The sequence below is a fragment of the Corvus moneduloides genome, chromosome 6 (genome assembly GCF_009650955.1).
Source record: "Corvus moneduloides isolate bCorMon1 chromosome 6, bCorMon1.pri, whole genome shotgun sequence".
Classification (NCBI taxonomy): Eukaryota; Metazoa; Chordata; class Aves; order Passeriformes; family Corvidae; genus Corvus; species Corvus moneduloides.
The window spans coordinates 11,240,939-11,268,935 of NC_045481.1; the positions used below are offsets into that span (position 1 = coordinate 11,240,939).

The 27,997-nt window shown below is 38.4% G+C and overlaps 1 long non-coding RNA gene across 1 annotated transcript in view; it reads left to right on the forward strand.

Moving 5' to 3' along the window:
• LOC116445149 overlaps nt 1–27,997 on the forward strand; it is a 274,986-nt gene that overhangs the window by 69,736 nt on the left and 177,253 nt on the right. Inside the window, exon 3 of the long non-coding RNA XR_004240674.1 lies at nt 8,369–8,502. This is a non-coding gene — a long non-coding RNA (uncharacterized LOC116445149). The remainder of the gene's footprint in view (nt 1–8,368; nt 8,503–27,997) is intronic.

The window sequence follows — 27,997 nt, forward strand, 5'->3', positions numbered from 1 at the left end:
GTTTCCCTGCCCCTGCTCAGCCTCGTTCCCATGGGTTGGTTTGTGTTCCCCTACACGGGCAGAAGGACCCTCGGGTCCCGTGATTGCCTCAGTTCCTAGGCAGAGCTCCGGCCATGTGGCTGGAGAAATAAACATCTCTCTGAAACATCTATCAAGAATCAGTCCATATATATTTCTTTTCCACGGGCCTCATTGTCTGATACACGTGTTGCAGTATCCCCACCGTAACAAGAGAGGATTCTTCTGATAAATTGCCTTAGATTAATTTTCTCCACAAGGTCTCAGGCAAGCCTATGCAAGACAAATAACACCAGAAGTTGCTATCTCAGGGGTTAATCAGGAAGATTTACATTTAAATTCATACTCTACTGTAATCTAAATTAGCTTCTCTGTGTAGGTCAATCTTCACCTCTGTCAAGATGCTGGAATTTCCTTTTCTAGTTAGTCTTATAAAAACCCCAAAATGTATTAGTAAGCATAGTTATTCGCTCCCCCCCATCCTAGGCAACTTGAAATTGTCCCTAGATGACAATCTCTATTTTTAATACAGATTACATGGTACCCAAGGTTTTGAATAAATGACACTGACTGTTAAATTAACTGGTGCTAGAAGTCAGTGGCAGCATTGTAATGAACTGTTACTAGATCATTTACAGTCAGGGAGCAACCGTACAGCATTTACGTGCATATGCTGGTCTACTGACATGGAAATTGCTCTGACACACGAGAGCTACCTTAGCTGTGGAAATTCTATACTGAAGCCAATTGCTACACTTCCCAAATGCCACAGGCAAACCTGCTCTAACCCAGCAATCCCAATCCATAATATAGACTTCCATGTACTTTAGGGCACAAAACCAGAATGTATCATGCTCTGTTAAAATATTTAAGTTGCTCTTCAGTTTATGTCTTCTCTCCATTCCAGCTGTAGGAGACAGGAATTTGAAGATGGTTCACTCGAGCCAAATTTTGCATTGTTTAATTGAGCAAAATATTCAAAGGGCGATATAGTTCAATATCTTTTCTCTTTTCCAGTTAATTTAAAGTGAAGTGATATGCAGAGCTCTTCCTCTGTCATATTAACCTAGGGAATAGAACAGCTGTACTTTCATAAGTTTCCTTCCTGGATCTCCAAAACATGTATTCTTCCATGGGAATTAGAAGATAGATCTTCTGTGTGCAAGAGGATGTTTAAGATTGACATTGATCTTGTTTTGGAACACTGCTGGGAGTCTGTGGATTTCAAGGAAACACTTGAGGACAGCAGCACATACTCATAGCTTCTCCCACCTGCCCTCCCACTCCTTGACAAATACCTAAATCTGTCATACTTAGTGCATTTTACTCCTCATCTGTAAATGCTTTTAGGCAGAAAACCATGGACGTTTTTTACCAAACCCTGAAGACTGGGGTTGAATTTTGAGTTCACTAAATGTTCCTTTAAAAAAAAATTAGAGAAAACAAAACAATTATTAAACCATCTGCATTAAGCCCTGTTGACAGGTCAGAAAAGAACTGGGACTAACAGAGCCTAAAACTTTTAATAAAAGTTCTTTATTTATAAAAGTAAGCGCAGGAAACATTATAATAATGCTTCTTCCAAAACATCGTTTTCAGAATACAATTCCTGTGAATTATTATGGATTTAAAATCTGCTTTAAAGTTATTTTGGGCATGTTTAAAACTCCACCTCCTCCCTTTGTTCTACTTTCTTCTGACAGATAAGTAGCAAGGTGACTATATTTTGAAGTCACTCTTTTATTGATATAAAAATAATATTTTATATTACTGTGTCTTGTTCCTTACCCCTGAGGATCTCAAAGCATATTATATACCATATTGTGTCTGTAGCAAGTGGTTTGCTTCCTACTGACAAATATCCACTTGTGAGGCAAATGCAGCAACATATCAGAATTAATTGAGGGGTCGGTTCTGAGGCCCAATGGGAATTTCTTTTGGTACGTAGGGCAGATTTTCTTATGCAACTGAATTTGAGCATGAGCTTGAGGATACAAGAGAGGCAGGGGTCTCATACCCAGCCTCCTTCTGTCACATGCAATGTAGAATCTCATCAAAATGCTATTTGATATGTAGATGAAGTTAGTTAGCTATGCTGAGTGTTTGATGCCGAAGTTGGAAAGTGTCAGGTGTTGCTATTTAGGCTTTTTAAGAATCAAAATGTGAACTCTTTCTTCACTTTGGCTAAAGTTGTAGGGACAGTGTAGAAAAGTGTTAAATCCCGTAGTTCAGCCAGTTTCTGCTAATCAGCTGGAACCTGGGAACAGCACATACACACTCTCTATCTTAATTGCTGATTAAAATGCATTAGATAAAATCCCCTATGTCAGGACATATATTCCAGTACTGAATGAGCTATTGAGTGTGTACAGCACATCAAAGTGATAAGGAGAGAGCATTTTTTACAATCCAGGTAGAACCATGCCAACACAACACTGTATTGGGCTCAGTAGTCCTCCTGAAAGATTTGGATGTTAAGTCAATCACATATAATCAGTGGACATGTGAACTTAAGTTCCTCTGAGTGATTGGCAGGGAGGCTCTGTGCTGGAATAGCCTTGCTCTTGTAGAACAGAGAACTCCATGACTAAATGCAAGGCCTTAGATTCTGTAAATGGGAGGGCTCAAAATTCCCAGGAAGCAATTTGTTTGTCCTCAGAAAGAGTACATGGCTAAGCATGGTTTCTGGCTCTATTTGTATTGATTATGTAACAACAGGTTGTACCATCTGTTCAGCGGTGGTCTATCGTGCTTCTTGCTTCTGTCATATATTTCTTTTGCTAAACTTACCTTTGGGTTTCAGTTTAGATTTGAGGTAATGGTTGTTTCAAGAGAAAAATGAGCACTGATCTTCTCCTGGTCTCTCTTATATTTTCTTGAAGTGTCTTTCTTCTATTTGATGGGTGGACAGCAGCATTTTTAACAGATGTTTTTCACAGGCTATTGCATAATTATTTTTCAAGTGGCTTCTAAAAGCAGATGTTTCCATGTCTTTGATCTTTCCCCTCCTGACACTTTAACACAAACAGCAGATTCCGCTGCTGCTGTCCTTTAGGTCCAGTGAAAGAAAATACCATAGCAGTGATGTTGATTTTTTTTTTCAGCCTATTTAGCAATAATAAACATGTACAGGCACAATTCTCCTCCCTTTCTCCCTTTCTCCCTTGTCACTAGCATTGCTTACAGATACTATCTCAGGCTTTCTCTTTTATAAATGCTGCCTTTCTCCAAGACCTTTGTCCACAATTTAGTATTTGGTCTTTATTTTCTTCTACAACTTTGTTTCTAGTAACATCCTGAGTGTGAAACTGTGAATCTTTTACTCTCTGGAACTTCAGTGTACAATTTTTTACCTCATGCCAATGTAGATCCCAACATCACTGTGGCATCTCCATCGCTGTGAAGACCTTTTGGCATGATTTTTTTTTTCAAACAATCTCATTTTATTTTCCTCTCTTGTGAATAGATATTCAACAACTGGACTTTTCCATTGTTTGCAGAAATAACCCTGCTTACTTGTAAACCATTTTGTAAGATGACTTCCTAATTTGACTACTTGTTCCTCAAAGACTAAGGGAATGCAACTAAGAATGAAATAAAGGGCAGGCCCAGACAAGTTTCATCCAGCCATAATTTATCATTACAAAAGATGAACTCTAGCTGTTTGCCTAAAATTATGACAAATGCTTGAATCAAGAAAACAAAAGTTTTCTAGTAAATCTATTCTGTATCTTAATTTAAACCTGATAGATTTTGCCTCCAGCAGGTAGATCATCATCTGATGATGTAATACTACAGCTACCTGACAGACATTGCTCATTTCTCATTCTGGCTTATTTACTAATTAGTGGGGGTGTAGTAACAAGGGTTCTGTTTTCTTCGTCTGGGCTTCCTACCACTGATTGGAACCCTTTGAGCCATTCAGCCAGTTGTCAGTCCACTCTCCTCTCCACTTACTTAGCTCATATTCATCAGTTTTTCTGTAAGAATGATATTGGAGATAGTGCCAAAGAAAGTGTCCAAAGTCAAAATAAATTACATCCACTGCCTGTCCACCAGACTAATCTTATCATAGAAGGGGTGATTTCCTCTTCCTAAATCCATGCTGACAACAGTCTGTCACTTTCTTGTCCTGAGTATGTTTGGAAATGGCTTCCAAGATTTGCTTCAACACCTTCCCATGGAACCTCTTTCCTAGTAAAGACTGAGGTAAAGAAGGCATTGACTATAAAATCATAGAATCACGGAATCAGGGCACCATAGAGCAGCACATATTGAGGAGGACACTGAAAGAACATGAATGGTCCAACCTTTTGCATAAAAAGGTCTCTAGAGTTGATTTTCTAGCTCCCTGTTCACTTGTGTCTCCAGTGATGGGGGCTCTACTGCATCCCTTAGGAGGTTGTTACAGTGACTGATTGTTCTTATTGTGAAAAATGTTTTTCCTATATCAAGATGAGTGAGCTGGCCTTTTTGATGCACCCTGTATCTTCCAGCAGCTGGCCCACTTTTCCCCTGGTTTTCCTTTTGCTGCCTCTGTGCTTTTAGAGGCTTTTCTTGTTCCCTTTCCCATCCTTCAGCTGCTGGTGGGCTTTGGCTTTCCTAATCTGATCTCTGTGTGATTAAACAGTGTCTTTGTATTCTTCCTAGGTCCACCTACCTCTGTTTCCATGTCTTGTATACTTTCTCTTTGAGTTTTGTCGGGAGCACCCTTTTCATCCATTCAGGCTCCCTGCCACCTTTGCTTGAGTTCCTGCGCAATTTTGGGGATAGACAATTTTGGAGCATAGATGAGGTGATCTTTGAAAATTAACACTCTGTCCTGGACCCCTCTATGCTCCAGGACTGTCTCCTACAGGATTCTTCCTGAACAGGTTCTTATCAGGCCAAATTTGCTCTTCTGAAGTCTAATGTTGTGATTCTTCTTCTTGCCTGATTCTCTCCCCTCAGGATCCTGAATTCCACTATCTCATGGTCACTGCAATCCTGTCACCCAACCTTCAGGACTCTGACCATTTCCTCTGTATTTAATACTTCTGTTTGTGGCACCAGGAGGACAGCTTGAGTGAATGCAGATATCAGGAATCTTTGAGTCTTCTTATTTTTCTCTTTCCCAATGAAAAGTTTGAAGCTTCACGAAACCTCTTTTTTTTCCCCCCTTTTGCTTTTTCTTATTTCCTGTGTTGGTGATTATCTTAGTGTTTTAATTTTCTGGCAAACTTAGTGATCACTTCTCCAACAAAAACAATTTTTATCAGTTTTATTATGACACAAAAGTTTGGTGAAAAATGAATTTGCATTTGATTTTTCATGTTGTTTTTCTTTTCCCTGAACTATTTATCCTGTATCTAATTGTTTTTCTTGCTGTGTAATAAGTCCTGATGACCACAAAAGGGTGGAACATGACAGAACATGTAACAAATGAAGATGCTCTTTGTTTCAAATTTTCTGTTCTCCAGGTATCTATTGAATTATCTACTCATTAAGATGTTCTACTTTATCTTGTCTTTCTCATCTGTTTTTTCAGGCTCGAATTTCTTTTTAAAGTGCTGCTAGGCATTCTTAAGCCAAAAAAAAGAGACATGTTTACTTCAGCAAGTAGAGATATAAATGTAGTCTTGCAAAAGGAACCAACTGGTCAGCCTTGTAAAACCATGGGAAACTTTCTTGCATATTACAGAAAATGAAAGAAGAAAGTTTGCTAATTGTAGTATGTTTGTTAACTATGTGGAGCAGTCTAACCATAATCCCAACTGCAAAAAAAAAGGAGGAAAAAAAAAAAGCTAGTGGCTGCTGCACTGTAGTATTTCCTTCTTTTCCAAAGCATAATCCAACTTTTTCTTGAATTAATGTACACAAATCACTTTAACTGCTGGCTGTATAACTTTTGACACTTTGTTTGATATTCCAACCAATCTTTGTATAAACTATTTTCTGAATTGTTTATAGGTTTGTCCTCCTGCCCAGATTATTCCATAATCTCTTGCTTTGAAAACAACTGTACTTACAACAATGTTATTAAGTAGTTTGGGCCTTAGACTGAAAGGTTGTGGTTAGTCGTCAGGAGATTAATAGAATTTAGAATCATTAGACACATGTTTATCAACAGCTGAAAAAGAATAAAATAAATGAGGCAATTCCACCTAATAATATTCCCATGTAATGTTCTTATTATGCAGTATGACAATGATTTAAGTTTTCACAATGAACTCTTTTTTAATTTTTAAAATTCCTGGAGATATAGATTCACTGAGAAATAAGTGACTTCTTAATTACTCTCTCTGCACTGAATGTAGGATGGAAAGGGAACTAGCTGAGCATCACACGAGGTTGATGATGACTGTGACTATTTCTGCTAAATCTTTTTCCACTTTCAATGTGTGGATTATGTTGCCAAGGTAGGTAGGAATTTTTGGACTCTCATAAATTGCAGAGTCATGGAATTTGGTTGTAATCTGGTGTCAAGACTTGTATACAAGGGTGTAAGTAATATTTTCATTTGCTGAAGAGTATACTTAGATGAACCTTGGTTTTTTATTTGCTTATCTTGGGGAGGAAACAAAGTAGATGGAAGGCATTGCCATTTTTTAATCTGACCTGGCTCTGCCTGAAGTCAGTGATGCTCACTGTGCAAAAAACCCCTCTGAACTCTCTTTGGAGGTTTTTATTTGCCATCTGAAAGCATTGATGCTTTAAGACTGGATGTGGCACTTAGTGACATGGTTTAGTTGATAAGGTGGTGATAGGTCATAGAGTGGACTTGAGGATCTCCAAGGTCTTTTCCAACCTAGTTGATTCTGTGATTCTGTAACATTGTTTTGTGTCTGGGATAAATAGATCTGTGGAATAGGTTTAATTAGTTCAGATGCAGCATTTCATTGATATTTCTGAATAGTGCTAGTTTTTGGAAAGGGAAGATGTGAACTCATCCTTTTTTAGTCATCAGAGAATCTAAAAAGGATATTTATTCCTCATAGCCATAAGACTAAATCTGTATGTGAATGATCCAGCTTTGTTCCTAGGCAATAAATAACACATGCTGCTAAAAGTAACCAGCCATCTACCCCAGTTGTTTAAAAGGGGGAGGAAGGTTTTGTTGAAGGGGCAATTAAACTTGCAAAATAAAACACTTAAAAAACTCAGGAAATTGCAAAATGAACCTTTGTGCTTCTCTGTGTACTTTCATTAAGTTACAGGTTTTAACTGCATGGAATTTAACTAAGTTAATGGTTTCAAATTGTCCGGAATTTATGTAACACCTTTAGAGATATTTAATGAAAATGAGGCTCAGAATAATTAGTAATTGATAACTGACTGAAGATAGGTGAGAAAAAGGTAGTGACTAGCTTTAGAAAGGAGGGGAAAGAAATGCTAGAAAGAATAGACTGATCAATATAAATACAATTTCCCTCCAAATTCTGGAGAAATTGCAAACAACCTAATTTTAAACACATAGAATATACAGAAAACAGCACACAATATATGAATAACAGTCAGAAGCAAATTGTGTCTGTTGTCAAACTGTGTCAAGCCAATCCACACCAGGGCAGCAGACCCTAGATACAGAAGAGTTAGCAAGTCTATGTAGATTTTAGTAAGATCTTTGATGTTGTTTTATATGTCATTCTAATGAGAATCAAGGAAAATATTCTCAACCTACTATGGAGTGGGTGCAAAAGGGGCTTAATAAGGGTGTCTAAATAGTACTTTTCAGTAGTTCTTTGAGGTATTGAATGAGTATCTGTTGAGGCCTCCCGGTATTCAAGGTTTTAAGTAGTGTCCTTTATGATGGTATTGAATAGGCTTATAAAATTTGCAATTGAAACTAACTCTATATGCACTAAAGAAAATAATTAGAATTCAAAAATGCATTTAGAAATGAAGTTCAAGCGTTGTTTGACAGACAAGTAGAAGTTATTGCACTTAGCCAGGAATAATCAACTGTGTAAATGCAGAATGGACAACCCAAGTAGAAACTGTAGAAAAGCACTAAGTTAACAGTGGGTCTGAAGCTGAATGTTAAAAGATGATTTTTAAGGAGAGATCAGAATGAATCTTATTAACCTAAAGAAGAGAAGACCAAACAGAGGACATAGCTGGAGAAGAACTAATAGCATTAACTGTAACAAGAAAGGTTCTGATTAGAAGTAAGGAAAACAGTTCTAATGACAAAGGAGGTGAAGTGCTGAAACAGATTGCCTAATGTTAGCTTGGAGCATCCATCAACAGATGAGACAAACATCTGTTAGGAATGACATGGTTATAACTGAGCCTGCTGTACTGTGGGTTGAGGGGAAATGGGTAACCTTTGGAGTGATTCTGTGTTTCTGTTTATGACATTTTCTTGCAGAACTCTTATTAAAAACAAGAGTTGCAAGTGGAACACTTGTGGTTCCTGCCTTCTGCACACTGAGTATTTTTACTGCAGTGTATGGAATCTCCATGAGTAGAAACACAGTGGCAGTTGTTCACTGCATTTAGCAGGTAAGCTTTTTGCTTCATTCACTCAATTATCATTCATACTGTGTGGTGTGGTTTTGACCCAAAGTTCATCAACAGGCAGAATGGGTTAATAGAAAGGGTAGGCAACCAGTCCTCCTTGCTTTGCCACTGACTTTTTGTAATCCAGTTTAAATCCCTTGGGCTCCCTTTGGATTCTTTCCCATGTTTTGTTTGCTGAATTTTTAAGTTTTTTTTTCCCCTACATGATTCAAGGTCTTGCTTGATGCAAGCTCTGGCAAGAAGGGATTATGCCACTGTGGGTGGTTGTGTATCACCTGGTATCAGAGTGCTTCAGCTTAATTGAATATTCACTGTGCTACCATATTACAAGTAATGAGCCACAGTAACAGACACTGGAGACCACAAGTCTTCCTGTTGCCTCCAGTGGAAGTAATTGAATCAGGCCTTGAATGAATGAAGAGGGGATCTTAAAAGGATATTCTTGGTCAGTAGTCTCTCCAAATGTCTTCACGTCCTTGTGCCATCGTATTCTCCCGTTCCCATTTGCTTGTGTGAGCTGTCATCTTACTCTGATTTGATGTGTCCCTGCTGTAGCATTTTGAAATACAGAATGCATGAAATATGCCTTTCATATGAGCATGAATTTTAGTTTTGTTCAGACAGGTCTGTGGTCAAAATCTGCTATTCTCTGTCTAGTCTTATAGTTCAGAGGCCACTCTTTCAACTTATCTAGGAAAGCATATTTTCCTAGAGAACTGGCTTGTACATGAGGTATATAGAGAATGGAACATTTAAAAAATTATGTGTAACTCATACACAAATGTTGGGCTAATAGTACAAGTCATAGTGTGCCTCATTTCAGAATCTATTTTTTACCTTTTCTGTCATTTAAAGCCGGTATTTCTTTAAGTTTTACATAATGTATTTTTTCATTGGGAAAAAAACCCCAGAGTCTAGATAATGGTGAGACAGCTTAAAAATAATTGTAACTAGGAACTGGGCCATGATTAAAATTGTTCAGCTGTTCATTTTATTGTTTGTTCCCAAAACCTTAAATGCACTCTCTGAGAACAATAACAACAGTTAGCATGTAACTCCGTATGGGCCAATTCATGCAGTCCTCTCTCAGCCTTTTCTTCCTGCAGAAAAACTCCTGTTTAGGGAGCTTTGTAAGGAATTCAGGGCTGGAACTATCTCTTCTAACTATTTTGTAAAAATAACATGGAAACTACCAAGGAGAAAGGAGAAAAAAGCAGAAAAAAGAAACAAAATGAAGTCTACTTTACCAGCATATTTGGATTTGAGGGAGTGAATAGAACAGAACAGGCTGTGATATCTCCTTTGGATAGTACCTGCCTCTTTGTTAGCCTCTGTGAAATGTGTGGGATATTTGCTGTTGGGTTTCCTACAAGAGGGATGAATCTCTGCAATGAGGGTTATTGTGATAGGAACTGCAAAAAAAAAAACCATACAGAAAAAAGTTGATGGCCAGTAGCTACAGTAAAACAAACAGGTTTTGTAGGTAAGAAATCGTATTTGCTGCTGCTTGAACTTAGCTGAGTTGTAGAAGGTGGCAGCTTCTTCAGGCAGTGGCTGGTTGACCTTCATGGTTGCTTAGACCACCAGATTGATTTGGCTTCTTTGAATCTACAGTAGCTAGGCACTTTCATTATTAAAAATTGACTTTTCTCCTACATGTCTTCAGAAATCTTGGTCTGTGTTTCCACCTGCATAACAAACTTCTAAGACTGATGGTGAAATGCAGGGAATTGTAACCTGTTGTGTCTGAGCTCAGAAGTGATGAGCCACATTATGGTGGGATTCTCAAAACTCCATTCATTGCTGTTCAACAGCTGCTGGAAGATAGAGTCTTGAAGGCACTTGAGAAAGTTGCGCCCAAAGAACCAATCTGTAGCCAGCTGGAGTGTGTACAAAGACTATATAGTTCACAATGCCTTTCCACTATAAAACCTCTTATGACATCCTTAATCTTTTGATATCACTGAATTTCAGCTGGGTAACCAAGTGTGTATGGGATGCACAGTTGGGTCCTTTTATTACTTAATTTAGGAAGAGCATAATTTTAATCTTTTCTCTCAGGAGAACTATTGAAACCTCATACACGTTTTAGGATGAGTAAGGATGTGGTGTCACTCACAGTAGGAACCTCATTTAGAGCCCATTGATGTCAATGGAAACACTTCCCTTTGCCTCAGTGGGCTGTGGACCAGGAATATGCAAGAGTAAGTGAACTAAGGATTCTGCTGACTGTATCATATAGTATATGCTGTACAGTTTTACTAAAATAAACACATTTATTTAGCCAAAATACTTAATGTTTAATTTAAAAAACATAATATAAAAAGAATGGATTTTGCTTTACTGATGTTTTAAGCTTTAATTTAATGTAACATAGTGAAAAGAACATCAAATATTCTAGTTTTGTTTCATTAGAACCAGATGGTCCATGAAAGACTTTTGGCGAAACTAGAGTTGGGAAAGCTTGTAAACTCTGACTAGCCTGAAAATGTGCTCAAAATTGCTCTATCAGATGATATGACCAGTTTTATAATGTGAAATTCTTTGGCTGTTTTACTAACATCCTGGTAAGGTGTTGTACAATTTAGGCAATTACAAGACACTCTTTTGGATGCTACTGTCATTATTGTTCTGCTTTGGAATTGGAAAAACAATGAAATTGATCTAAGGCAAGTGCAGTATCTGAGAAAACATCACAGTGATGTTGTTAATGAAGAACTAATGAGGACAAAGAATTGTTATTACTTATTAGTGACTAATTTTTTTATATGATGAGACAAATTTGTTTGTCTCAAAAAATTTAAAAATCCCAACAAAATCCCCCAACCCCAAACCTCATGACCTTCATCCTGAAAGAATGATAAATCTTTTCTCTTTACCATTACAACACTGTTGGTATGTAAATGTACATCTCCAGCTGACAGTGGTCAGACAGAATATTAAATGATTTAGTCCAGAATGAAATATTAAAGTAATAATGACCATCAGGAATGACAGATGCAACTTGTATTTGCTTCAGTATTGTTTTCACTGCAGTCCTGTGGCAGTCCTTCTGTGTCCTGGAAGGTATTGTGCGTTTTGATGAATGGAAGGCAGAGGCAGTTTTGATGAGATAGACAGATAGGAAGTGAAACAACTTGCTCAGGAGAAATACAGGTAACCTGCAATATATTTCCTCTTGCTAATAGAAATTGAGAGAAAAACAAATGTGCATAATAGTTCACTAGGGTTCAGCTATATTTAAGGTCAGAGGTAACTTTTATGGCATTCTGCCCTGACTTACATAACAGATTGCCAATTGCAACCACTAATCTGCAATTGAATCAGAGCATATCAAGTGTCTTTGGTTGCTACTCTTAAAGGTCTTGATTACATTATACAATAGTTTCATACCTTGGGCATTAGGAATGGATTTTCAAAACTTTTTTCCTGTGATTTCCTACTAATCCTTCTCAGGTGAGAACTTCTTGCCTGCGCTGTGTTAGTGGTTTCACTGTTCCTAACTAAGCTGTTTTCATGCAGGAGGCAAGCAGGATCAGGTTCTCTGGGCAGGTATGTCTTAATTTCAGGACTGAAACATGGCCTTGCTCTAAGTTTTGCAAATACAGATCAAATTCATTTCAATGGGAATACTCAATGAGTAAGGGCTGGGACAGAAAGTCCTTTCAGGAAGTTAAAGTGCCTTTAAAAGAAAACCACTTTTGCAACCATGGCAATATGAGGTCTATAGTAGGCAACACAAATGCTTGATTCAGCAGCATTGTATCTCTGAACAAGTCACAGTTATAATTTTTGTATGACATTTAGTTTCTTTCTAACTGCATGCCTAAATCCCTGGTATCTCTGCTAGCCTGATATTTTTTCCCCCAAGTAGCTGTATATGTAGGTGTGTGTGCAAACACATATTTTCATGCATATATCTGATAGGGGGTTGTGAATTTATATCACTGATTTGCACAACAAAGTCAGGTGGGTATATATAGCCCTGCAAATATTGACAAGTCCTTTGGTCTTCTGTAGTTTCACAGTAGGGTGCTGGTTTAGGATTTTCTTTGCTTAATCGGTCTGGACTTAGGACCTTCCTTTTCCTTTGAACATTAAGGTCTAGTGAATCAGGCACCCCAGACTTCATCCGTGGTAATTGACAATTTTCATATATTAGGGAGTTTAAATGAAAAGTTTTATTGCCTCTACATGCTCAACCAGACTCTTTTAGAATTAAAGATAATGAAAAAAACTTAATGATCATTAAAAGGCATGACTTGCACAATTCTCTGTACAAAATCATAGAATTGTTTTGGCTTTGCCTTATTAGGCATTAGAGCTTATTTGAAAGATAACTTGTATCTTAGTGAGGTTTTTGAAAAACTACTCTGTCTGTCAAGTTTGTCAGGGAACTTGAAACAAGAAAATCTTAATGTGACTTTGGGTTAATATTTCTCAAGAGTGTCTATGTCATAAAACCCAAGACATTCATTTGTATAATTTGGCCTTAGGGTACAGGGAGGAGTGTGGAATAGGCAGAGGAAAATGTACTGGAGTAGTAGAGATTTGGATCAGAGACGCTGTCAGAAGCTTGTGAATTTGCACAAAGCTGTATGTCTTAAAAAAATTAAGTGGAAAAAATCTTGACTCAGATGTCTATAACCATTTCTTAATCTGTGACCTACAATCTGTCCTTTTAGAAAATACAGACCCTTCAAACCTCACATTGTAAAATCACTGTGGAAATAAGAACTCAGGCAAATATTTAACTTTGGAGCAAGCAATGAATTTATATTAAAAGATACCTGATTGTTGGTCCGCTGAATGAATTATGTATCCAGACAAGTCCTGCAAAAAATAAAATTCTTCCCTTTAGAACTAATGTGTGTCTTTGCATTGTGTCCCAAGTATCTGGCACCACCGGTGCCAGAATAGGGATCTTGTGGAGATCCTGAGTTGTACTTTCCTCCCTGGCTTCTGCTCTTGCTTTAGACAGTAGTGAAGGGAATTCCAGTCAAACGATCTTTTCTCCCAGTATATCAACTCAGTGCTGCAGGCCTTTGTGGTTCCAACATAAAACCAGCTGCTGCTCGACCAATTGTAAGCTTAAGTGTTCTCCATGGACCATGTGCTGTGAAGTGACCCATGCATGTGGAGCAGCTCTTGGAAGTCTGTCAGCCACTACCTGCTCTGAGGTATTGACCTACACAAGGAAACTCAGGCGTTGTAAAATGCCAAACACCCATTAGTGTTCCTTATAACAACCTTGGGCAAACACAAATAACTGTATACACTATGCTGAGCTGTGTAATTACTTGTATTTGTTTTAATGGAGATGGCAGAACAGGCATCTTTTGGTTTCAAAGTACTTTGTTTGTAAATATGAAAGATAGTCTTGAAAATGTCTTACAAGACAACTTGTAAAGTAGGTAGAGACCACTTTTTTCTTCTTCCGCAAGGACTTTATGGCTTCCTTCTGCAATGTAAAGAGAATTAGAATTGTTGGTCTGGCAAATTTGACGGTTGTAAGAAAAAGTTATTGCAAGAGAAAAGCAAATGACATAATGATTTACTTGTGGCCCCATTTTGCAAATTTACATTTTGCCCTTAGGTCAGGAGATACTTAAAAGCTGGTGCTACACAAACCTGTGCTTTGCTCCTAGAACTAGCAGATAAAACACACGGTAAATACTGAAACCTCAAACAGAAAAAGCTGTTTTCAGAGTGTAGGTTGGAGTCTAGGAAGTCAGGAAAGGGGAGAAGGAAATACAGACTTTTTCATTATTGCTTTAAAGTTACTTTGCATATTAGCTCACAATGTGATTCTGTAGCTCTGCATATGAAGAAAGAGTGAATTGTAATTTGAAAACATATTAGAGAAATATGCAATAGTCCCTCAAACTGAATCCATTTAATACCCAGAAGTGAATAACCCAGAAAAATCCATGGTAGTGTTTTAGACTGGCTGACCTACTGAAGGCTACCTAATAGGTGCTTGAGGCCACACATGAAGTAGTAAATGCAAAACCCTGTGAATGGGCAGCCATGTGCACCCTTACAGCCAAAAGAAAACTGCAATTTATTTGAAAGTTATAACCTAGCATGGCCATACTAACCAGGAATTGTCAGGGTAATGTGCAGCAGAAATTCTCATTCTACTTTTCATTAGGTGACAAGTGACATCATGCAGTGTGTACTAACTCTGGTGTTGACTTTGTGCCTTGGGGAAGCTTTTGGAGAAGAGCACAAAGAGGAATTTTGTTTGGCATTGGGAAGTTCAGTTCATGTATTCAAGTCGTAACTTCTAAGGGCAGAAGGGAGCACAGTGAGCCCTCCCTGGTCCTGGTGTAGCACAAAATTTTGAAGAATCATTGCTGCTCTGAAATCTGTTATGTGATTCTGCAATAGCTCCTATGCCAATGCATATCCACAGACAGGATGGTTTTAACGTGAATCAAGCCAGCCAGCCAGCCAGATGTTTTGAGGCACATAATGTAATTATTGATATGAAAATCAAAACAAGGTACCACATAAAGGCAGCCACTGTTAGTTCATTACAGATGAGACCATCAGTCTTGTTGCTGTAACAAACTCTGTATTCATTATTTTAGCTCAGGATATTTTTTTTCTTTGCCTGTTTGGCTGTTCTCTTAATGAATATTGCAAATCATAACCCAAATGATGTGCCTTGAGCTGTCTTAATTTTTGATTTGCAACGAAGATTTCAGGAGCTTGATTTGCCATTGCAAAACATTTCCTGATGGAGGAAAGGGGGAGACATTCTATGGAGGGCTGCAGATTTTTTTGTGACCAAGCAGTGAATCAGACCTCTGGTACAGAGTAATCTCCATGCTGTGTTTGGACTTTACCCTGGACTCTCTGTCCTTCACAGGAGATAGTGCTGACTTTGACAGTGTTTTCTTAAAGACCTGAAGTGTTTCAATGAGTAGATTGAAACTTTTGCTGCTAATGATGTATGTCAGCTGTGTTAGATTCATAAATGGACGGTTTTGGGGAAAGAAGTGAAAACATCCTGAAACTTTGTTTCCAAGTTGATATAAAACTGGACTTTTTTTTACTTGCTTTCTTCTCTCCAGGTAATGTCTTTTACCTGTTGAAACATCGTGAACTAGCTTCTGGTTGAAAACAAAAGCAAAATGGAAGAAAAAATCAGACAAGAACTGTCAAACCCAAATGTCTGTTAAAAACTACTGAGAAATGTTTTCTTTAGTTGAGATATTTCTATTTTTCAATTAAATTATATGCTTTATGCATATTTGACCTTTTTACAAAAAGAACCGTAAAGTTTTATTGACTACCACCTGTTGCAATAAAAGTGGAGTTCCAATAAAAGAATTATGAAGCATTTTAGACAAATTAATTAGCTCAGAATCCAATGCGGCAAACATATATGTCCAGTGGCATCTGGGAGTAATATGCAGACACCTGTAAACATCTGCTTTCTGTGTATCATTTACTGTCTAAATATGGCAACCTCATTGTCCCATTGACCTTAAACTTAAGTCATTCATGAAATAAGAACGAGTCACAGTAATTGCTTGGATCAAGCAAAAGACCAAAAGCTCTTGAGCTGTTCACCTTCAGGGCATGCTTTATAGCCCAGCTTCTTGAACAGATATCTAGGGAGAATTGGGATGGGTTGGCCTCTATGAGATGGGGAGTTGTTGCGCAACAGGATATTCTTGCTGGCTGGTTCTTTCATATGGGTGGAGTTTTGTTGTTCTTATTTTTATTGTTATGGATTGTGAGATGGGGAATTGTTTTTCCATTAGCACAGGCAAAACAACTGCTTTCAGTGTAGAGTGACCTTTTTGATTATGCACATGAACCACAGACAAAAAGAACACAATAAAATACTCCATGGGCAAACACAGTGAGCTTGACTCATCACTATGTTACTCTAGTTCTGCACCAGATCAGTTCAACTGAACAAAGATGGAGCTTTACCACCCGTACTGTCTGAAGCATAGGGGTCTCATTCTGCCCCCGACCAGAATGCTGATTTGTAGAGAATGAGCAGTGCTTACTCATTGTGGAGAGAGAATTACTATCCATGGGGATCAAGAGTGTGAAGAAAAGCTTGGCCCAGAATACAGAGATGGAGGATGCATTTCACGTGGTATGTATATCACATACACAACATGGTGTGTCCTGACATGGCGTGTTTTATGAAGAATGTTCTGAACAACTAGACTAAACAAAAAGATCAGTAGAAGTTGCATTTCCTAGTTCTCAATGACCTCCATAATATCAGAGAAGGTGTCAGCACTTTGACTGTTTTACAGAAAATACTTGCCTCTATGTCAGTTCTAGGAAACAGGCCTTCTAATGGGTAGTGGCTGACATAACACATATGTCACACTTATCCTTGTTAGGATGTTTTGAGGCTTTCCTTTGAGTAGCTCCCTACCACAGAAATAAATCATCTCCTCATAGAGAGCAGATGAACAACAACATGTGAAAAGAGGATTTATGGTTGTGGCTGCTTTTCTGACTCCCGTAGGTGCCCCAGACTGCAGTTCCATAGTGCCTCCTAGAGGCACTGGCTCTAGGCAGGAAGGCAGGGAGCTGCACTATCGCTGATGTGTTGGGACAGCTCGCAGTGCCAGCTGTGTATTTACCAGCGTGTTGGCTGATTTCCTCTGCAGCTGTTGTGACTTGCGAATATTTGATCACTTTAATGCAATAGAAATGTTCAGTTCTTGGCCTCTGAACCACTGTAGTGTGTCTGTTAAAACGAGGTTGTGCTCTATGGTTTCTGGCTTGCCTTCATTCCCTCCCTGTGGATGCTACACTAATAGCTACGCCTCACAGGTGAAAAAAGGAATCCTTGCTTTCCAGGAGATGGCAAATCTAGGTGAGAAGTATGCAATTCTATGAAGGACAATCACAGAGCAGCGTATTGATTGGCAGACTTGACTACATTGTAAACACTTTTAACCTTCAGTCAAGTTAATGGCTTGCAAAACCCAGACTAATTTGTTTCAGATAACTGATTCCAGTAGGCTGAAAACAAAACAAATTGTACACTGACTATGAAAGCCATGGCTATTCTTCCAATCTCTGTATAGTTGCTTGTTAGAAACCTTTTCACCTATGTTGACACTGGGTTACTTCCAGTAGTACAGAAAAGAATGTGGAATACAGATTTAATAGAGGATAGAAAAGGATGAGTTTGGACATTAAACCTGTCACTTCTTATGGCACTTGGAACCCAGATGGTGTATTTTTGGAATATGCATTGTCCAGGCTTTTTTTTTCTCTGTAACTTGCCTCATTCAAAGTGGTTAGGACTGATATTATGTGACCTGTTTTGTACAGATCATTAAACATTTCTGAGATGGGTTAAATCATATCAGTTTCTGCAAGGTTTTCACATACTTTCAGAGAATGACCCATTTCTGAGCAGAAAAGCTTCCTGTTGGACACATCCCTTCTGTTCACAGCTGCTTACATCATTGCTTCCCATCTGTGATCCTGTTGTCCTGTTGCAATCACGTTGTTTCCCTGTTCAATTGGGAATGCAGGATAGGACTAATAAAGAAGCAGAAATATTTAATGTATCTTCCAAAAGTCCTTACTGTGACAAGTGGTGTATTCTTTCTGAACAGAGGCTAGTCATTCTGGATAGTGCTACAATTTATTTGGCCAAACTGATGAAGTTAGAAAGTTCATCCTGCTCTTCCTGCTCCCACTTCTATGCTCCTTTCCTCCTGTGTATCTTGGCTCCTTGCACCTGCTCGTGATTTGAGCTCCTGTGGCAGCTCTTGTCTCTTTTTCTGTTTTCTTTATGGTCCTGGTATTAGTATAAGGTGTTTTATTCTTGTCTGTCCATAATTAGAAAAGGCATCTGGATCTTTATGAGGCAATTAAGCAGAAGTGCAGAGCAGTAGCAAAATCAGTTTAACTGGATAGCTGACGTGTAATGGGAATTCCGTCAGAACTGATCCTTGATGGGTGGTAGTTGTAGTAATAGTAAGGATATACTACTAGGTAGAGAATGAGAAAATATGAAATGAAGGAGTTTATCTTGGTGTTGCCTTGCTTCTTGCATCACATCTTCTGGGATTGGGATGAGAAAGGTGCATTGTGTGTGACACTACACGTTTCTGTTAAATGGTTTTGAGGCATTATAGCTTGGATACGCATTTTTTAAAAAAAATTTTAAATTTTATTTTTATTTTTATTTATTATTTTCTTAACATTTAAATAGAGGTTTGACCTGGAGTTGAAGGAGACAGATGGTGTCTGATGGCAAAGCTTTGACCCTGACAGTGACATTGTATTTGGCAAGAAACCCATTCTGTCTAGTTTCATGCGAACATACTGGACTGTTTCAGTTTTTTTTTTTTTCCAAATGAAGTCATCATTTGTCACTGAGACTGAAGGGAAGACTAGATAAACCTCTGCATTGTCTCAGAAAAAAACAATTTTATTGATCATATATGCTAACATTCAGTTCTTTGTGCAGGCAGACAGTGCTGTGAAGGAGAAACAAAAGGGCAAGCAAGGCTGTATATTGGGTGAAAATAGAACCCAAATGCAGATTGTTTTTCACATATATGAGCAAAACTCAGAGACTATGGGAAATGTGCAGTGCATGAAAGCTGGCTGTGTGTGAAACCAGATGGGTTTGTAGCTGAAACAGTTCTACTTCTGAGGATGTCGAAAATCTGCCTTGACTTAGTGCAGCCTACTCCCTAGGGGTGTTCCTCAAGCAATTCTGGGTCCTGGGGCAATCTCAGGATTCTCCTGGAGCAGCTTGTTGCTAAACAATGAAATGCACTTATTTTTCTAAGACAGAATGTGTTGACATTTCCTTCTTGCAGGAAACTTGGAGGTGCTGTGTTTTGACTTCTGTTTTAGAATGAAGACTTGTTTGAAAATGTAGGAAGTTCCTCCCTAGAGAGCAGAATGTCCAAGTCTTTATCAACTGTTGCAGAACAGTGGTGCTTTCTGGAAATGGAGACCTTATGCCAGATCAGTGCCTCAAGGGCAAGAGAGAAGCATCATCAAGTCACTTAAGCAGACCATCTCACAGCTTCTCCTGTAGTCTTGCTCTTCCTTGACAAATGACGGCATTTTCAAAAAACTTTGGTATTTTTTCCTTTCCTAAGGCAAGTTAATGAGCACACAATGATTATCTTGCCGTGGTATCTCAAGCTGAAACAAAGTGTCTGAAATATCTGCAAGCAGGTGAAGTTAGAGTTATGTCCTAAGTTGTGTTGAACTCTAATTTAGAGCTAAGTGTTGAGCAATAGATTAACTAATGGGGGTCATTCATTCTATATTACAAGTGTGTTTCTTACTCTCAGATAAGACAATTTTAAGAATAATCATTTGTATCCTTCCCCTGACTCTCAACTTGAAGTAGTAATAAGAAATTTTGGGTTGGGCACTAAAAAAAATCTTATTTTTTTTATTATTTGAAATTGGATTGAGGATGGCATTTGAGTATGAACTTTTATGCTGAAGTGTGTCTGAGGTTGAGAGTGGCAGGTATAAACTACCACCTGTGAGACACCTGTAGCAGCAGCTAAAGGACAGGGGGAATCCATTCCTTTGCTGAGTCTCTGTTGAGCACTTTTGCTATTAGACTGCAGGTGACATACTCTTCCAAGTTCTCAAACATGGAATTTGCTATTGTTTCTCCAAACTTCACAGCGCTGATCTTGGAGAACTGTCCATTAAATCATCTGCAGTCAACTGACTGACACATCACGTTTTAATTAGATCACTTACAACAGTCCTTATGAACAAATTCCATTGTAAATTTTCCATTTAGGAAGTGTTATCTATGTAATTTCAGATATTTCCCTCAAAGATAGTGTAATTACTTTCTCCTTTATATGTCTAATTGCAAATTTATCTGTAATAAAAATCATGTTACCAGCATCTAGTATCAGTATCAGTATCTGGCATGCCTCGGATTCCACCATTGAGGCTGTTGTCATTTAAAAAAAAAAAACCTGCTGAGTTAAGAAAGAAAAAAAAAAATCTCAAACAAGATAATGTACATTTTGTTTATTTATGGTACAGTCATGCACCTTTAGAAAGAATTATGAGGTCTGTTCTTCTCTCTAAGAAACTGAGTGATGAGGCATGTCTGAGACCCACTCTTGTTATCAGAATTTGAGTGGGTAAAAGCTCTGTGTTTTAGGTGTAAAGTTTTGTGTTTATGAATCATTTTTCTGTGAACTGGTACTTTCCCACAATGAAGCAGCTGGCTGAGAGTACGGTTTTCCCTGCATTAGACAAGATCATTGGTATCCAGGAAGATTTTCCCTGGATGTTTTTCAGCACTGCAGGGATGGAGAGGTCCCTTGGAAGCTCTTCGTGCTGATACATAAGTCAGGCTGTCAAGAGCTCTTTGCTATGTGTTTTTGTAACTTCCATAATCTGTAAACCATACTTGTGTGGTCAAAGTATAGCTGAAGCGGAAAGGAGTGTTTGTGAGCTTATGACTGGACTAGCTGCAGTTTCACAGAAGAAAACCAGCTTTATCTCTCTAATCCTTCTGCTGGCAGGCAGGACATGAAAAATGAAGGTAAGACACTGTACCTATTTATTGCTTAATTTTTCCCTATAAATTCTAACCTTGTGGTTGGAAAACCCAACAAAATCCAGTAATTCTCAAATGTAAACAAGTAGAAAAATAATACTCCTGAGTGCAGGAGTTTGTAAGTATCCAAACCCTAAATATGTTAACACAGCTGCATGTCATGTGATTCACTGCAGTTCTAACACAAAAATATGTGAAATGTTTGAATACTGTAAATTTCTGATGATTCCCTAACTGAACAAGAACAAAGCATCTATTAAAAATCCAAACGGAATGAATAAAGAGTTGTGCTGAAATGATATAAACAGCTCTTTTCCTTAGCTAATACTTAAAAGTTCCAACTAATGCCCTCCCACAGTAAAGCTGTGTAAGCTAAAGGTCTTGCAATGCTTTCTGAATGTATTACTCTGCCAGTGAGCGATCCAGCTGTGTTTTAAGGCATTCTCATAATCTGTCTGGGTTTTTGGGGAGGTCAGTGTGCCACAGTTCAGTGAGCGGCAATTTCTTAAGATGTTGCTGAACAAGGTAGCACAGAACAAGAGATATTTTGACTGTGCCAGTGTGGTATTTCAGCTCACATAACTGCTGCTGCTGGTTACTGAACGTCTTGTCTGTCTTTATGCAGTGTGTTCTGAATGCAGCTCCACGACTGAAGCTGTTTGTGTCTCCTGGGCAATGGCTGGAGTTCTGTGCACTCCAATTATCCCCTCAGCCATAGCTGGGTTCCCATGGCAGGTAAAGCAGTGGTGAGGATACCGTGCATGCAACATTTGGAAATTAAAATTCATCGTTAGTCAAGAAGCTAATCAGTACACTTTGAATGCCTTAGGTGGAGTGAAAAGCACACAGAAAGTCACAAAAACATGTCAGAAAGAAAAAACAATAGCTTAGAGAAGTATTAGTGGAATTGACTCAGTCTTAAGTGATATCTGCGTGCCAGGTCTTCTTTCAAAGACATGGTGTTTTTCCCACATAGCTACTGTTTAGTAATAAATCTTATAACCTTCTGCAAATAGCTTCTTGCCCCTGAGCAATAAATGCAAGCTTCAGCTATAATGATAACTGCTGGAGATTAGAAGTTAAGCCTCCATGAAGTAGCGAACAAAGGAAATGAAAGTGTATTCAGTAACATTTACAAAATAATTTAAATTCCATGCAATTTCAAAAGCAATGTTTCCATGTGTTAATAATGTTGAACAAAAAATAACACTTTCACTTTTTCTTTTTTTTCCCTTTTAAATATATTTCCTTCTCATCTTACTACTTGAGTAAAAATGTCATTTCTTGGTTTAATCCAGCTCAACATTTCTTAAAAGGCATTTTGTGAAGCAAACTTTTCTACTTCATAAAATTTCTGTCATATTTTCAACCTCTGATGCTGAGAAAAAGGTGTCACCTCCTAGTTATTTGGTACGTTCAAAGAAAATGTTGCCAAAATATATGGTAGTTGGTGTTGGCTTTTAACAGGTTTTAACTGTCTCTTCCCAGAAAAAGCATACTTGGAATTAAATTTCAGCAAGGTCAGTTATATAGTCACAGCATCTTTTTCTTAAGCTTTTCTTAAGCTTAATCTGTCTTCTGGGACAGGGATTGCTTTGACTCATCCTGTTATTCAGCAAATGTGAGTGACTAGTATTACCTGAAAATGTTCAATATTGATTCTCTATCATATTAGAAATCATTGCTTCTGATAAATGTATTTAAAATATATTTTTCTACTGCTATCACTGCCAAGAATCCTGGGCTGCATCAAAAGGAGCGTGGCCAGCAGGTTGAAGGAAGTGATTCTCCCCCTCTGCTCTTGTGAGATCCCACCTGGAGCACTGCATACAGTTCTGGTGTCCCCGATACAAGGAGGACATGGAGCTGTTGGAGCAAGTCCAAAGGGGACCTTGGAGTTGATAAGAGCATCTCCCCTACAAAGATTGAGAAAGTTGGGGCTGTTCAGCCTGGAGAAGAGAAGGTTGTGTGGGGAACTCAGCAACTTTCCAGTATCTGAGAGGGTCTGCAGGGAAGCTATGAGCAACTTGTTCCAGTGGGAGATGCTCCTGCACATGGCAGGGCTGATGGGGACTAGATTGTGTCTAAAGCCCATTGCAACCCTGTAACATTCTATGATTCTGTGATTGTGATATCTCTATGGATGTACTAAACTTACCCAACAGAGGGGCCATTTGTTCACAAGCCTTCATGAATTCAGGTACGTGATACTGTATTTTGCTGCTTGTCCAGCCAATGCCTTGTGAAAATAGTGCCAAGATGCAGAAAAGAGAAATGAATAGGAATGGTGTGAAGGCTGGATTTTCTCCAGAACTTTTCTGTAAATCAGGCAGCTGATCTGAGATGCAGTGCCTTGATGCTTCAGGTGTACAATAATTTTCAAATATGTATACTGCCATGAGCATATGTGTGATCAACTAGATTCATAGTATGTAATAAATCTTATCTAGAAGAGCTTGGTGTTATATTTACTAAAATTTTTGCTTTGCTAGAGGCAGGATATTCCTGTTTGAAGGGTTATTCTGTCTCAAAAGAGTGTGTACATCTTCTAGGAAAATACGAGAAAAATATAGTGTCAGAGAAGGTCACTTCTGGCATCGAGCAAATTATTTAGGGTAATTTGATTCCTATCTATCAGAAAATTTAATCTGAGGATACTGCAGCGAAGGGAAGGAGGTAGGCCTTCTACCTCCTCTCCTAGTGGTTAGGCTGTTCATCTGCAATGATGGATGCTGTGGTTCAGTTCTGCTCTGGAGATTTAGATCCTGCTGTCCTGTCTCTTAGGACTGGACATGAACAATTAGCAGCAGTGAGGACTGCTGCAACATGTTCTCATTTGTTCCTCTTTACACTTTTTTGCTTCAGAGGAGCTGTCTGTGGGTCTGATGCCCTCTCTGCCAGGGGCTTGTGCTAATCAGCTGGCTTTAAAGATGTTAAGTTTGGTGGTGGGCCACTGAACTGTTGCAGGCAAAGTGAACCATTTTCAGTGCAAGGGGTGAGAACCTGCCTCAAAATCGTCCAATAAGTAGTCACACAAGCAAAATCAGATCGTAGCTCAAACCCATGCCCTGTCCAATCAAGACAGGAGTTTGAAGTTGTGTTCCTAACTCCTCATAGGAGTATCTCAGCAATTACTCTTTGTAAAATTCCAAAATGGAACTGGTCCAATAAGCCACTTCATGCAAACTACTTCAGTGATAGTTGAGAGTGAAAGAGCAGTAGAGTAAGAATGATTCTCCAGCCTGATGCTAATGGTACTCACTTTGGAAGCTGTGGTTTCAATACACTAGGAAGGAGACTTAATATAACAAAGAGTGAACTGTATATAAAAACTCAGAGAAAAATCCCTTTTGTAACAATTTTGTAAGTCTTGTATTGTATTTCCTTGTCTTATATGTTTACATTTGCCAAATGTTTGCATTTTCCAAAAATGCTTAGTCTTGAGACATATGGAACATTTCATGTTAAACAAAGTACAGTGGCCTGGGTGGGGATGGTAGTGGTTTTGGTGTGGAAACCTGGAAAAATTGTGAATTCGGTTCAGTTTGAACCAACATCCTTTTTCAACTGTTTGGCTTGGCAGCTGAACTGAAAAAACAGTTATTTGACAGCCCTAAGCCCTCCTTTGCAGTTGGACCCTTGTGTTTTACTAGGAAAATTGTAGCATTAGTCCCTGGAGCTGTTCAAGCATGGCACAGAGGCATGAAATGGAAATCCCGCTAAAATATAGGGTTGTCTGAATTTTTTGGAACCGGGGGAACTCTGAAATGAGATTAAATGATGGCATCCACAGTATGGGCACTACTGGACTCTCCAAAGACATGCTGCTGTTTTCACAGATTCCCTCTGTCACTTGCTTGCCAAAAAGATACCTTTGATTCTTATGGGAAATATTAGGAGGAAAGCTCTTGACTTGTGTGCATGGTTAGCTGGGAACAGAGACATTCCTTTTTTCAACTTGTTCATTCCATGATGTAATGAGAACATTTTAAATGAGGACAAGCAAATTGCAAGCGCCAAGCTTTTTCCTAGATGCTGCTTATAATCAAACACACCCAACCATGCTCTTAAAGACCTCATAATTAAATGTGCAAAAATGGAGACTTAATTTGAACATGTAAATTAATCACATGTTGTAACAATGGAAATTCATAACTGAAAATCCATTAGCAGACAACGCTGTTCCTCATTCTTTTGTTTACATGTTTATACTAATCACGCAATAGGATTTTTGGTGCATGTCACCCTTTGAAAATCAATTCTGTATCAACTTAGGAGATGTGTTCCCATTTCTATTGTATAGCTTTGCTCTCTAAATGCAAATAATTGCAAATTAAGCCCCAAATGTCTAAAGAACAGCAGGAGTGACCATTATTTGATGTATGATGCACATCATGTCATTTCTGTGTCACTACTCTAGGGGTTAAATAAGTATCATGTTTTGGACATCTTAGGAAAATAATAAACAGTGTAGCTCATCCAAAAAACATCTGCTCATATTTTTTTTGTTAAATAGTAGACAAATATATTTAAAATGTGTTTTCAATTGTCTGCTAAGAAAATAAGTTTGCATAAAACCCACCCTTTTATCCTGAAAAAAAGATTGTGAATTTACCTTCTGTAGCAATTTAGAAAAAGCCAAAATTTATGCACATTGTGTATTTAGCAAGTAAAGAACTCAGTTGCTGTGGTGGACTACATTAAACATAGATGGATGAGAATGAGGTCAGTGGAGTGAACACAAGCTGTACTCCTCAGAGCTACTGTGCATGCACATGGCCTTAAAGATGTTTATCCAGTGGAAGTCTGTACTTGCCTGTGTATTTCACTGAATGTACATGATAGGCCATGAAGCCTTGCCTAAAAAGCACTTGTGAAAGAAATTTTCACATTTGCATTTTGGTTGAACACTAGCAGCACTTCTATTGGTAGGGTTTACCTGACTCTGTGGGGATCTGAATTCTCTGGAGGGCTTGGGCTCTTTATCACCTAATGGCAACCCTGGTCAGTAAAGCTTTTTTCATTAACTTGGATCAGGCCTTGCAATTCCCCTTGATCAGCTAGTGCTTACTCAGTTGAAAATATTGCCTTGAGCTTTCTCACTCTTGCAGGAAAAGTTCTTCTCAACTGAACCTCTTCTCTGGTTTTACTGTAAAAATCCAGCTTGATCCTCACTGTCCTGCTTCTTAATGTACTGCGCAGCTGTCTTGCACTCTTGACTTCATGCCACCCACATGTTACACCTCCCAGTTGGTCAGCCACTTCCACTCTGTTGTTTTGTTAATCCTTTTTAAATAACCACTTTTTTATAGAGCTACTTACAGGAAATACCTCTCCAGTAATGCCTCTGAATCACTTACAGCCTAAAATGTTGCCATATACATCTTAAACTTAAAAACCCCTATATTGCCCTATTCTATATGCTAACATCACGTCTACAGACACTGCAGTGAGTTCTGGTGAAAATAAGGAGGAAATTTTAAAAGAAAACTTCTCACCTTCTTGCATAAGAAGTGCTAAATTCTGATGGGAAGCACTTGGACATACATAAGAGCTTGGACTGGTCATCTATCAAACTGGGGTCTAAATAATGAGGGGGAGCCATGCTGCAGCAAAGTGTACTAAGTGTGAAGATAGGAAAGCATTTATAAAAACGCAGCAAACAGCTTTGTGATAATTAGTGGAAATGAGGTCACAGCCTGTCTTTCTCTCCTACATGAACATTTTCTTTATTATAGTGGCATTGCAGCTTATGACTCTGGGTTTTTAGTGGACCAGTACCATTTCTCGGTTGTTTTTGCTTTCTCTTTTCTCACAGTAAGATGCAACTTAAACTCCTAAACTCAAAACCTCCAAAAATTCAACCCACAAGCCTCAGTGGTATTTGGAGTTTATGTATTCTTTAACCAAAGGTCTTTGCATAACCAGATACTGGTACATTTTTTAGTGAAATTCTTGAAGCTTTGAGCTTAACCACTGCTTCTTGCAGTGATATGCTTGAAAAAATGTCAACTATGTAGCTGTAATGGAGGGCTGTGGAGTTGAGGTATGTCCATTTTCTGGAAGTGGTAGACTGGTGTCAAGGTCTAGATTGACCTCCAGCAGGGTCCTGGCTCCAGCTTGAACAGTCCCATGGTGACATCAGAACTTTGGCATCTATGTTTAAACATTTTTTGTGTTATTGTCATTATTTCAGAGAAAAGCTGGTGATCTGGCATGAATGAATCCACTACATACATATCTGCTGGAGTAAGCAGAGAACTTTAAAGCTTTATGAGCTGAGAATTGCCTCATTCATTTTTCATAAGTTATTGATTCTGAAACTTTTCTGTTGCCTACAGCACTGGACTTGGATGTGTATGGGAGAAGTTCTTCAAATTGTCGCAAAGAGACTTGATTTCTGAGAGAACAAAAAGGAAAAATACAGGAAAATCCTTGTTGGAACCAGAGATACAAAAGTGCTTAAAGAGGCTTGAGAGCAAAAGAAACACACAAAGGGTTTACAAGGCTGGAGTTAAACAGAACTAAGTAGGATTTAGAAAAGTACTTGGAAAAAATAATCCTGAAAAGGAAGAGAACAGCATCCCTTTCCACCCAAAATCAAAAAGGAACACTATTAAAATGTTCTTAAAGTTGTTTTAAAGTATTTAGTTTCTTTTAATAACACTCATGATATGATATGTACACAAAATGATTGTGTGTGTATTGGCAAACCACAGTAGCCTTTTGAATACTCAATCTTCATCTAAGTGTGTTTCAGATCTTTGTGTGATAAACCTCATTTGCTAAATATGGGAGGTTGATCTATTCTATAGCACAGAAGTTGTGTGTGATGTAATGAGAAATCTCATTGTCAGGACCCTCTTACTAAGATATTTCTGAAGCTTTGTGATTGCTTTTCTTCTGGAT